We start from the raw sequence: 12,445 nt of genomic DNA, 5'->3' as shown, positions 1-12,445 counted from the left end.
TGGCACGATGATATTTTCATTTCAAACCTTTATTTATCCAGATTGGTCCAATTGAGATCATGGATCTCTTTTTCAAGGGAGACCTGCAGCAAATAGGTTCCACATGAAACAATAAAGGACATTATATTTACAGGATACATTTACATAGTTATAGACATTTAAAAGTGCCCATAGCATAAACGAGCATTTCATTTAGCCTAGCTTTAAAAACATGCAGAGGAATGAGAATGCTCAGTTTCAATTCTTGCTGAAGATTGTTCCAAGCAAGTGGAGCTGCGCACATAGAAGCTGTCTTACTTAAGACAGTCCTTGCTCTTGGCACATCCAACAATACTACATCATGCGATCTCAGACAATAGCTGCTTGCAACTCTCTGTGATATCAGTGAACAGATGTAATACGGGAGTTTACCCAACATGGCTTTATAAATAAACGTGTACCAATGACTGAGCCTCCGTACAGTAAGTGATGGCAAACCTGCCTTGGTATATAGGGTAGTGATGAGTATGTGCTTTACAATTTGTGACAAATCTCAGTGCGCTGTGATAGGCGGCATCTAACTTGTTCAGGCAATGGGCAGGTGCATTCATATAGAACAGATCACCATAGCCCAGCACAGGTAAAAAGGTCACAGAAAGTTGAAAGTATTTAATTTGATTTGACTACTCAGGGAAAGTTAATTTTTAAAAGTGCTAAATTCATTTTTAGAAAAGACATTAAAATCCCCATGTTCCTGTTAAACCTACAATTTACACGAGTGATTCAATAATTTGTTTCGCACAGGGAGGCATCCTCCTGCACCACAAATCTGTAAATAAATTAATGCAATCACTTTGAATTTTAGTGACAATTACAAGACTGAAATCCCTCTGGCTGGATTTGATCATGAGTTAAAATTAACCTTCATTCTCTTTCCTGATCCACAGCAGCTTTAAGACAAATATGACTCTAAATCCACCATGACGGATAACCTCGGCAAAATAAGATGATTGCAATGCTCTTTAAATCTTCATATTAAATTTAACCTTAGCATTTCAATCTGCATGTTAATTTTCACTGATAAAGAGAAGGTAAAAACCATATGCTCCTATTACGCTTGGTGTCACAAAGAGCATGTAGGTACTGTAGCACAAAGGGCTGTGGGATATTCTATTTGTAGATGACATTTAGCTTAGCAGCTAAGCCCGATGCAAACCAGTGTTATCGGGATATCCCAAATGTTCGCTTCTTTATTATCATTACAAGTTATTATTATATAACAGAAAATTAACTTCTCTTCAATCCCCTTTGTGCCTTGTAGCATATCATAAACAAGACAACATATCCTGTTGAATTGAATACAAAATATTTATTCAAACTTTACCTTACCTTACCCCTAATAAATTGTACTGTTGCTTTAATGATAGCATGGATACCCTTCCTTGATGAGTGGTGGAGACCAAGTGGGAAAAGAAAAACTCATGGTGAGATCTGCCAGCTGGATCTGCATGTGCAGTTGATCAGTTTTCAAGCCTGATCAGAAATGTGTCTGGATGCTGCTTGAAGGCTGGCTGGAGTGCAAAGCATGTATTTCTGCCAACCTTGAACATCTGCCTTGTGAGTTTTTCTCAGCAACAGCCAGCTCTTCACCTTCAGTGATGCAAGTCATTTGCTTTTTGATGTTTGGTTTTCCACTTTTTCATGCTTTGGAATTTGTGCATTGTGATCATCTTGAAGAGGCTCAACATGCTTTTAACCATCATGTTGGATATTCTTTGTTATTATCTGCACAGGAGTTCAACTTAATGGATATGTTGGACCGGGACTTCTTAGTGAACATACATGCTTATCATTCTATTGTTGCCTCTTCCAGGTCTGTGCACAAGGCATGTTTAACTTGGCCAGGTCACTCTTGGAAAAGAGATTTTAAGTCTTTTTTGGCATTTGCCACTGATTCAGTTGGCATTTAAGACATTTCTGTGATGCCACATTCCTTGCACATGTCAATTTTGGCTTTTCACAGCAAAGCAAGGAGAGACAGTTGGATTCAACCAATGAAAATAATTTCGAGGTCTTTCAAGGTTTTGACAGATTGCAAAAAACAGAAGATGACTGAGGTTCACTTTAACAAGATTCTGCTTTGCTATATTTAAGGATAATGTAGCCAAATTATTGGAGTGAACTTAACACTTAATTTTGGCATTACTCTCAATGAATATAAGAAAGCACTGCGTAAAGCGAGAGCAGCCTACTACTCTTCATTAATAGATGAGAATAAGAATAATGCAAGATTTATTTTCAGCACTCTAGCCAGGCGATTGAGCCTTCTATTCCAATAGCACTCAGTAGTAATGATTTTATGTGCTTTTTTAACGATAAAATTGTTACTCTTAGAAACAAAATTTATGACCTCTTGCCTTTGACCAGTATAGTATTATCAACAGCTCCCGGAAACGTAAGTTCTAATATTACACTAGATAGTAAACTAAAATGCTTTTCAGCCATAAACCTTGAACAATTAAATTCAATGATTCTCTCTTCTAAACCATCAACGTGTATCTTAGACCCGATTCCAACTAAGCTGTTAAAAGAAGTTTTTCCATTAATTAGCACTTCTTTATTAAATATTATGAATATGTCTTTATTATCAGGCTATGTTCCACAATCATTCAAAGTAGCAGTGATAAAACCGCTTCTTAAAAAGCACAACCTCGATCCAGAGGTTTTAGCCAACTATAGACCTATTTCTAATCTTCCGTTCCTCTCAAAGATTCTTGAGAAAGCAGTCGCAAAACAGCTGTATGATTACTTAAAAAACTATGATTTATTTGAAGATTTTCAGTCTGGCTTTAGAACACATCATAGCACAGAGACAGCTCTGGTTAAAGTCACAATTGACATTCTAATAGCCTGAGACAAGGGACTTGTCTCTATTCTTGTTTTGCTCGATCTCAGTGCTGCATTTGGTCCTTTCGACCATGATATCCTATTGCAAAGACTAGAGCACTTAGTTGGCATACAGGGAACTGCTTTAGGCTGGTTTAGGTCCTATCTATCTGAACGCTCTCAGTTTGTACGTGTCAACGATGAATCTTCCATGCAAACCAAAGTTAGCCATGGAGTGCCACAGGGCTCAGTGCTTGGACCTATTTTGTTCACACTATATATGCTTCCGTTAGGCAATATTATAAGGAATCCTTCTGTAAACTTTCATTGTTATGCGGATGATACTCAACTATATTTATCAATCAAGCCTGATGAAATTAATCATCTAAATAAAATTCAAGACTGCCTCAAGGACTTAAAAACGTGGATGACCTTAAATGTTTTGATGTTAAACACGACCAAAACTGAAGTTATTGTACTTGGCCCGAAGAATCTACGAAACAAATTATCTAAAGATATATGGATGGCATTAATTTGGCCTCCAGTGAGACTGTAAGGAATCTTGGTGTTATATTTGATCAGGATTTATCCTTTAACACCCACATAAAATCAATTTCAAGGACCGCCTACTTCCATCTACGTAACATTGCAAAAATCAGGCATATCTTGCCTCAAAACGATGCAGAGAAACTAGTCCATGCATTTGTTACTTCAAGGCTGGATTATTGTAACTCCTTATTATCAGGGTGTACCAAGAAGTCAGTCAAGTCGCTTCAGTTGATTCAAAATGCTGCAGCTCGTGCAAATGAATGGGGAGAAAGTCGAGAAAAGGACAGATGCACTTACCAGAGTTAGGAAAAGGGACCACATTACTCCTGTTCTGGCTGCCTTACACTGGCTCCCTATAGAACACAGGATAGAATTTAAAATTCTTCTTCTCGCCTACAAAGCCCTTAATGGGCAGGCGCCATCTTACCTTAAAGAACTCATTATACCCTACTGTCCTACTAGGGCATTGCCTTCCAAGAATGCAGGGTTGTTGGTTGTTCCTAGAGTCTCTAAAAGTACAATGGGAGCCAGAGCCTTTTCTTATCAAGCTCCACTTTTGTGGAATCAGCTTCCAGTTTGTGTTCGGACGGCAGACACCCTATCCGTTTTTAAGAGTGCGCTTAAGACCTTCCTTTTTGATAAAGCTTATAGTTAGGGCTGATTAGATTCAGCCCCTAGTTTTGCTGATATAGGCTTAGTTTGTCGGGGGACATCTTACTTCTTCCCTCTCTCTGTCTATACCTGTGTACTCTCCTGTTCCGATTAACCCAGCTTCCCCAAATTCTTTCTTTTTGGTGTCTATATACGCCGGGATCCGGAGTCATGGATGATCCTGCGGTCCTGTGTCATGGATGCGAGTCCTGGATCTTGAGCGTGGCTGTGGTCCTGGATCATAAGTCCTGGATGGATATCTCGTGGATTCATCTTCCTATTATACACACATGCATTTCCAAACATTTGGACTACCTATGTTGCAAATGTATTATCTTTTCAATTTACACATGGCATCTATTGCACGTCTGTCCGTCCTGGGTGAGGGATCCCTCCTCTGTTGCTCTCCCTGAGGTTTCTCCCATTTTTCCCTTTAAACTGTGGGTTTTCTCTGGAAGTTTATCCTTGTACGATGAGAGGGTCTAAGGACAGAGGGTGTCGTATTGTCATACTGATATTCTGTACAAACTGTGAAGTCCACTGAGACAAATGTAACATTTGTGATATTGGGCTATATAAATAAACATTGATTGATTGATTGATTTGAATCAGAATGTAAATACACCAGTAAAATGTCCTGTATTAATAGGCTTATGCCACAATAGGATAGCAACAATAAAACACAGTGTGGTACATCCGGTCCTACAGACACATCTGCAGGATGGACATCTGGCAAAAGACTACCAAATACAGAGGGATTACAAGATAAAAGACAATACATTTGCAGTGTNACATTCAGAGGAATAAAATTGCTCAGTTTCAATTTTAGCTGTAGACTGTTCCAAGCAAGTGGCGCTGCGCAAATAAAAGCTGTCTTAAGACAGTCCTTGGCAAGGACTGTCTTAAGACAGCTTTTATTTGCGCAGCGCCACTTGCTTGGAACAGTCTACAGCTAAAATTGAAACTGAGCAATTTTATTCCTCTGAATGTTTTTAAAGCAAGTCCAAGTGAAATGCTCTTTGAAACTATGGGTATTTGTAAATGTTGATAAGTATCCAAATGTAGCTTGTAAATATGTTGTATGATATCCTCTATTGTTTTATGTTGTTTCATGTTTCATGTGGAACCTAATTGCTGCAGGTTTCCCTTGAAAAAGAGATCTATGATCTCAAGGGACAATCTGGATAAATAAAGGTTTGAAATTAAATTAAATGAAACTTTAGCTTCTACCGGCAGGAAATGTAGCACCAAGCTAACAGCATCATGGAAATAAACAAAAGGAGAAAACCATCAGTCTTGCCAGGGGTAATGTTAACAACATGATAGTTTTGGATGCTACAGCAACTTGCATCCATTAACCCTACATCTACGCTATCGTGTTCAAGTCATACACTCTAATTTAGACATTATCATCATCATGTAAATTAGAATGTTGTAAAGAACAAATTATTTGACGTATCGTATATAGGCCTACTAGCTATAGTATATCTCTCCAACATGTTGGATCTGAATCTGTATGCAGTGCACTTGTATAGCACATGAGCTACATGAGTTTCCACATGTATTCATGCAATGCAAGAGGGGAAAAAAAGAGATACAATTGAAAATCCACTGAACCCTAAAGAACCAAATGAACACCTTCCTCTTGTTGGTTTGTGTGCACCAATGCTTGTATATGTTTGGCAGATGTGGGTGTGCTGGCGTGTGTGTGAATGCGTGTGTGGGGACAGATGGTCCATTTAATAACTTTACTTGCATGGTTGACTGTTGTGTTGGCATGACCAAGATGTGCAGTGACCTTGTTTTTTTATGACCACAGAGGGAGCAACCTGTTACAACTGAGTGTTAAATGTGTATGTGTGTGTGTGTGACATCATGACAGACAAATTGAAGTTCAAAGTTCAATACCTATCCTCATTTTTTCTGTATTATAACAAAATATACCAGAAACAGAAGTGGGAGTTGTTATTTCTTGCTCAACGTGTTAAAGACAGTGGTAAACATGATTAAAAAGCTAGTTGTCTGTATGTTGGGAAATATGCTAATTTGCTTCTTGCAGAGAGTCTGTCCGTTTAGACAACAGCCAGCAGCAAGTAAGCTTGGCTTTTTGAAGAAGGAACAAGGTAACAAAATACACCTACGAGCGTACAAATACAAATAACACTGTATACTGTACACTGAACTGTTAGGAAGTGCTGAACTCCAGGAAATCACTGCGGCTGGCTGAAATTGTAACATTTTGTATCCATCAAATAAACAGAATATAATATGTTATTTAGTGAGCTGTAGGAGTGCTTCTAGGTAGATTTTGTTATACTTTCTGGGAGAGCCAGGAGCTGTTTCTAGTCTTTATCCTAAAAGTTAGACATCTCCTGCTTCAGATTCATATTTACCAACAGATTGGAGCATAATAAATATTCTCAAGTAACTCTTGAACCGGAACAATATAGCGTATTTTACAAAATGTAAATGTATTATTTGAGGATTTATCTTTCATTAAACATAAACAACACAACTGTACTAATCTTCACTCATTTTCTTCTACTTGTTTTATTAGCTGAAAAACTATAGTACATAAAGAGAGACATTACAATAAAAAGAGAAATCTATGAAAGCAAAGTCATAAGAAAATACCAAATCTACAACTTTTATAGCATTACATAAAAAATGTACAAAAGGGACGTGAATCGGCACTTGGGAGAACATGTCACCTGGAATTTGCAGTTTTGACAGCGGGAGAAGCACTCCCCACAGACTGGTGTGACAATTTAGTTATAAGGGGAATAAAATCCATTTCTGTCATAGAAGAGTGGAGCAAAATGAGACTGCACATCAGAATTTAAATGAACAAGATCAATTATGGCCATATATCACATTTAGGATAAACACAAATCCTTAGTCTTCTAGGAAAAACAATTTCTGCCATTCAAAAAAATCCTTTCTGGATGTCTTTCTCCACGATGTCACTCCTCCATCTGTCCGTATTTGTTTGCAAATTGCCATTTCTCCATTTTCTTTTATCTACCCTCTTTTTTTTTCTGTCCTGTACCTCAATTATCCTATTTTCTGTATCATGTGATTGAGTAAGAAATATGACAAACCAAACCAAATAATTACTGCGTGTGGGAGTGTTTATATGCATGCGTGCCTGCAGGTGTGTGTGCAAATATCCGTGAAGAGGTGTGTGAATGATTGAGTGTGGGTTGCACGCTTGTGTGTTCCCAGGATCAAGTGAGCATTAGAGTGTCCGTGTGAGTATCGCTGTACCTCTTGTGCCAGGATGTGCAGGACTCATACCCTGTATTGCCAATAACAGAAGTCTTGACGTTCAATATCTTCCTCTTCGTCTATTAATCTGGATTTTACTGCCTGAATCACAAAATCAACAGGGGTAATTACATGCTGGACTCTGCTGCTCTCTATCACTCTGTCTCGCTGGCTTTTATTTCTGTTCTACTTTCTTTCTTTTTTGTATCTTTTCCCTCCATGTCACTCTCTCTCTCAGGGTATTTTTGAGGGAGACTGATGGCTTTGTGCAGATTTTCTTTTCATTGCATCGAAGCGGAGAATGTAGAAAAATAAGCCACTGGTGCAAAGAAAAGACAATGATTCATATGTTGAGGAAGAAAGGCCAGTAAAGGGAAAAACAAGAACAAAAATAAGTGGGAGATTAAAAGAAACAGGCTTTGCAGATGTCTTATCCCAACCCAACTATATTATATATAAATACAACATATCACACTTTGAGAGGCAGTTGTCCTTGTTCATCATTAGTTGGATTGTTTTTGACCCTTAAGAAAGTACTTTCTTGAAGATCTTCTCTTCTCTTCTTTTTCAGTAGCCCTACCTGATGAGACTGTGATTACACATACACATTGATGAGCACAGCTGTGTAATTAGTTTGCTGGACTCATCCATTTCCATCGCCAGATGAATGTGCCCTGGAGCTGTTGCATTGACACACAGGCCCACAGACGCACAGGCAAACACACACTTCATTAGATTGGATTCTTGGGATATTGAGGAAAATCCACTGCTGGAATTTACAGAAAATCAGATGAATGGCAGTTCTGGCCAGTTGAAACTACCTGTGCGTTGTTAATATTACTACCACATTCATTCTTCATTAGTTTATATTTGTAGTCATGCCAAATATTTGGCTCAATCAACATGGGATTACAAAACAACACCAATCGACATATATCCCCTGGTTTTGCTTATACAAAATAAATTAATAAATAAATAGTTAATGACTGAAACAACAAAAACTCAGTTTTTGTGCATCATCCATATTAAAAACTGATAAATATTATAATTGTGATATCTTAATATCTAACTTAAAGGTAGGGTAGGTAAGAATGGAGAAACCAGCTCGAGTTAGCTAGAATTTGAAAGTACACCTCCGACAAAAAATCTGCCCCTTCCTTCAGACTTCCTTACAGAGCCCCTCCTCCAACACACACGGATGACGCGCACATGACCAATGAGGGCACGAGATAAGTTCTCATTCATAACACTCCGTTCGATGTCTCACTATGGGATGCGCCTCAACGCGTATGCACCAGAAGCATCAATCTCATTACGCCAATCCTGATTGGCTGGTGATCTTGACGCCAACGTCAGGGAATCCACCAACCCTATAAGTAGCTTGCGCCACGACGCAGGCGTCATTCAAANCTCAAGTGCGCTATAATTTGAAACTACGCAGCTGAAAAAATCTGCCCCTTCCTTCAGACTTCCTTACAGAGCCCCTCCTCCAACACACACGGATGACGCGCACATGACCAATGAGGGCACGAGATAAGTTTGTGCACAGATGGAATGCTGACAGGCAGGTAGGCCATCCAGTTATTTTAGCCGGGCAGGGGCAGATAATTGGTCGTGCTTTTTACAGCGCAACGGCTTCCGATGAAATATTTATATATATTTATTGTCATTGCATTTAATGTATTCATTGCTATCAAGATGTTAAGAGCATTCCATGGAAAATAACAAAAAGTGTTTCTGAAGTGAATTACCTACTCTACCTTTAACAAAGGATTTACCCAAACAAACTATTGGCTGTTCTGGTACCAGCAGTTAGTTTCTAGTATGGGTAGAAGCAGGTAAACATTACATTATATGTCATTTGTTAGACGCTTTTATCCAAAGCGACTTACATATATTCAGTAGTCCCCATGGCAATTTGGGGTTAAGTGTCTTGCCCAGGGACACAACGACATGCTGACTGCGGTCGGACTCACATTTGCTCTCCCCTTATCTGAAGATCAACACACTACCCCACTGAGCCACATCCCCCCACAGCTTGTAGGAGAAAGGAAAATAAAATGTTTAAATCATGGGACCAAAAACCATGTCTTTTTGTGACCTTCGATGTTTATTATTATGTTAATCCTAAAAATCTGAATAATAATAATAATTTGAAAAATCAAATAACGGCTGTAGCGGCCAAAATCCTATAGAACTAAAACAGCCGCTGAGGCACTATAGCGGATCTCAAGCAGGGCAATGATCATCCAAGTCCAGACAAGAACCTCCATTTGTGCATTTTATTCCAATAACAAAGTACAATGAACAGGTTTCCTATATCTCTTTTCCTTTAGCCTTTCCTATGGCTTTCCTTTGTGTGGCTTGAAACACCCTGTTAAAAAACCGTTTACCTACTAGTGCTCTGGTTCCCACCACCTGTCTCCAATATATACAATTACACCAGGTGCTCTAATCACCCAGTGCCCAAAACATGCCTTCAAAATAAAAGCATAGAGACTACTTTAACTTATGACCCTGACTAAGAATAAATTTACAATAAACACTATGAACAGCAAGAGAATAAATGTTGAACTATTAAACAATATAAAGAGATATATAGCTCCAAAAACATATTTATATATGAAGAAAAACGTAGTCGACTGAGAAGTAGAATTATTTAGAAATCTACACAAATTGTGAATAAACACTGTTAAACTCAACCACAGACTGCCTGACATGATTTATTTTGGAAAAATCTAAGTTTTTTATTTCTTATATACGGCAGTTACACTTGATGGCAACAGAAGATAGGCGACAGAAAAAAAAGAAGAGATTAACATGCAACAAAGGTTTCTGGATGCAAACCGCTCACTTTCACCAGTGTTTCTCCTAGACTCTGTTCTTAATTTTGTTCTAATCCTGGGCATTTATTTTCGTCCTATTAAAACGGGGTCCTAGCCTGCAGTTAATATCAAGAACAATCTTTCAGTAGTTCTCCGCATCAGCAGTTCGTGTGCCACTTCAATCACCATGACCAAACTTTATGACTCAAGAGCTTAAACATGAGAAGCACTGCCGTACTGCCCTTTTCTGGGCAAGTTGGAAATGTCACTTCCTCAGGACCCATCGATTTTACCGTACAATGTAATCTGTTCAAATCCAACTCTTTTCTGATCCTCTTGCTCTTTGAAACCTTTTCTTACTTTCAGACAACCTGAAAAATAATATAAATCAAACTAAGAAGGCCCTATTGTTTTGACTTGTATGCCCTGTGTTGTTTACCAGCTTTCGAGGGCATGTATCTTTTGCTAGTCGGAGTTAATCTTGCCTTCATAAAATCTGTTAATGCCTAGCCTTAATCAGGGTTTCTGCTGAATGTGTCTTTGCGAACAACAGGCTGCTAAATGTCAACTGTTACCGGATTATCTGCCGCCTGGAACCCCGTGATAATGATATATGGAGAATGCCTTTCTGTGTGGGTGCTTCTGGAACAGCGCATGCGTGTGTGCGATAGTGAGTGTGCATGTGGTGATTAAGACAGGCTATTTCTATTTTTCTGGCTCCCTCAATGATTTCATTTTGAGTGTAAATCCTTTATGCTGCCAGTTTTATTAAATCAGAAAGAGACAGAGAGAAATCCCGACAAAGGAAGAGGGAAACCAAGCCAGAGAAAAAGAAAGAGTGAAAAAGAAAGACAGACTGAGAGTGGGACAGAAAGACATGAAGGCAGGAAGAGAGTTTAAAAGGGTTGTATAATCCCTGTAGTGTTTGTTGTGGTTCCTGTCTGCAGGGTGGTAGAATTTGAACGCCTCATAAAAGCCAGGCTTGTGCTCAGCAATCCCAACTCACATAGCAGTCTTTGCCATAAGTGCTTCATTCATTGTTTTGTAACTTGGCAACAAAACCAACAAAACGCATGAAATGAGAAGCAACTAAACAAAACTGATTAAACAACTGTATACCCATAACAAATAACTGTATACAAACTCCTGCTTTGGTGCCAATTACATACAACAATAAACTGCACTTAAATACTCATCATCATCCAAACTGTTAAAGAGTATGGCCTATTAAATCACAATTAGTAGACCTCATAGGAAATTCAATCATTCTGCTAGATAATAGATAATAAGGTTGTATTCGTTTCCACTTCCTCCTTATTTTTTCCCTAACTTTTGTATCATTCTGTTTTTCCATGGTTTTTCCGCATCTTCTTTTGATGCCTGTCCATCCTTCACCTCTGTCTTCTCTTCTAATGTCATCACCTTCTTATTTTTCCCTTCAACATGGCACAAAATACATTCACCAATTATTTATGTTGTTTGCCCTTTCTTTGTCTCTCTGCTTTAAAGCAAAAATCTTTTCATTTAGTTTGACTATTGCTCCAGCGTCTCAGCTTCATATGAAAACACGTTTCACACGGCGTTGTGTCATGACAGCCGTAGAATACACTGGATGAATTGTACAGACAAGTCATAGTACAGTATTTGGGATGTGCAAATCCCTGCAGCAAATAAGCAGACTCATTATAAAACAAAGAGATATGCCAGTGTGCATTTACAATTCGGCCTAATGAGCACCATATCTCTCATGCCCTCTGTAACATCAGCCGTTGTGTTCTGGTGTCCATTGATTAATTCAGCAGTGTATGATATATTATTTCTAGAGTAATGAGGATAGACCACAGAGAGGTTCAAATGTAATGACATTTTTCCATCTATTAAAATAAAAACAAAATGTTGTTAAGCAGTAAAAGGTTCATTTTTGTCTTCAATAAGATAAGACTTCATTTCAAAAATGTTTGGATCAAGTCAGTTTAGTTGCTGTAATTTTTTTTTTTTAACAGACCAACTTTTTCTCCATCTCTTTATATATTTGTTGCATGGGAGAGGATGAACGCACGCTGTGTTTCCTCCACACCTCATCCTCAGCAGGAAGCATCTCCACTACCTGCCAGTGTTTGTTCTTTAGCTCAGAGTTCTGATGTCATACTTGCCACCTCCTTTGCCCCCTGCAGTTTACGGTAAAGGGTTTTCCTGCCCTTGAAACATGAAGCACACTGGCACAGCAAAATGGAGTGCAGCCACTGGGAAACTGCTTGTACAGAGTAACCATTGAGTAAATGATGAGC

This window comes from Notothenia coriiceps, unplaced genomic scaffold (genome assembly GCF_000735185.1).
Source record: "Notothenia coriiceps isolate Sejong01 unplaced genomic scaffold, NC01 NC01_scaffold00005786, whole genome shotgun sequence".
In the NCBI taxonomy this organism is placed as follows: domain Eukaryota; kingdom Metazoa; phylum Chordata; class Actinopteri; order Perciformes; family Nototheniidae; genus Notothenia; species Notothenia coriiceps.
The sequence above is the reverse complement of the archived record's forward strand: the minus strand, read 5'-3'. Positions refer to the sequence as shown.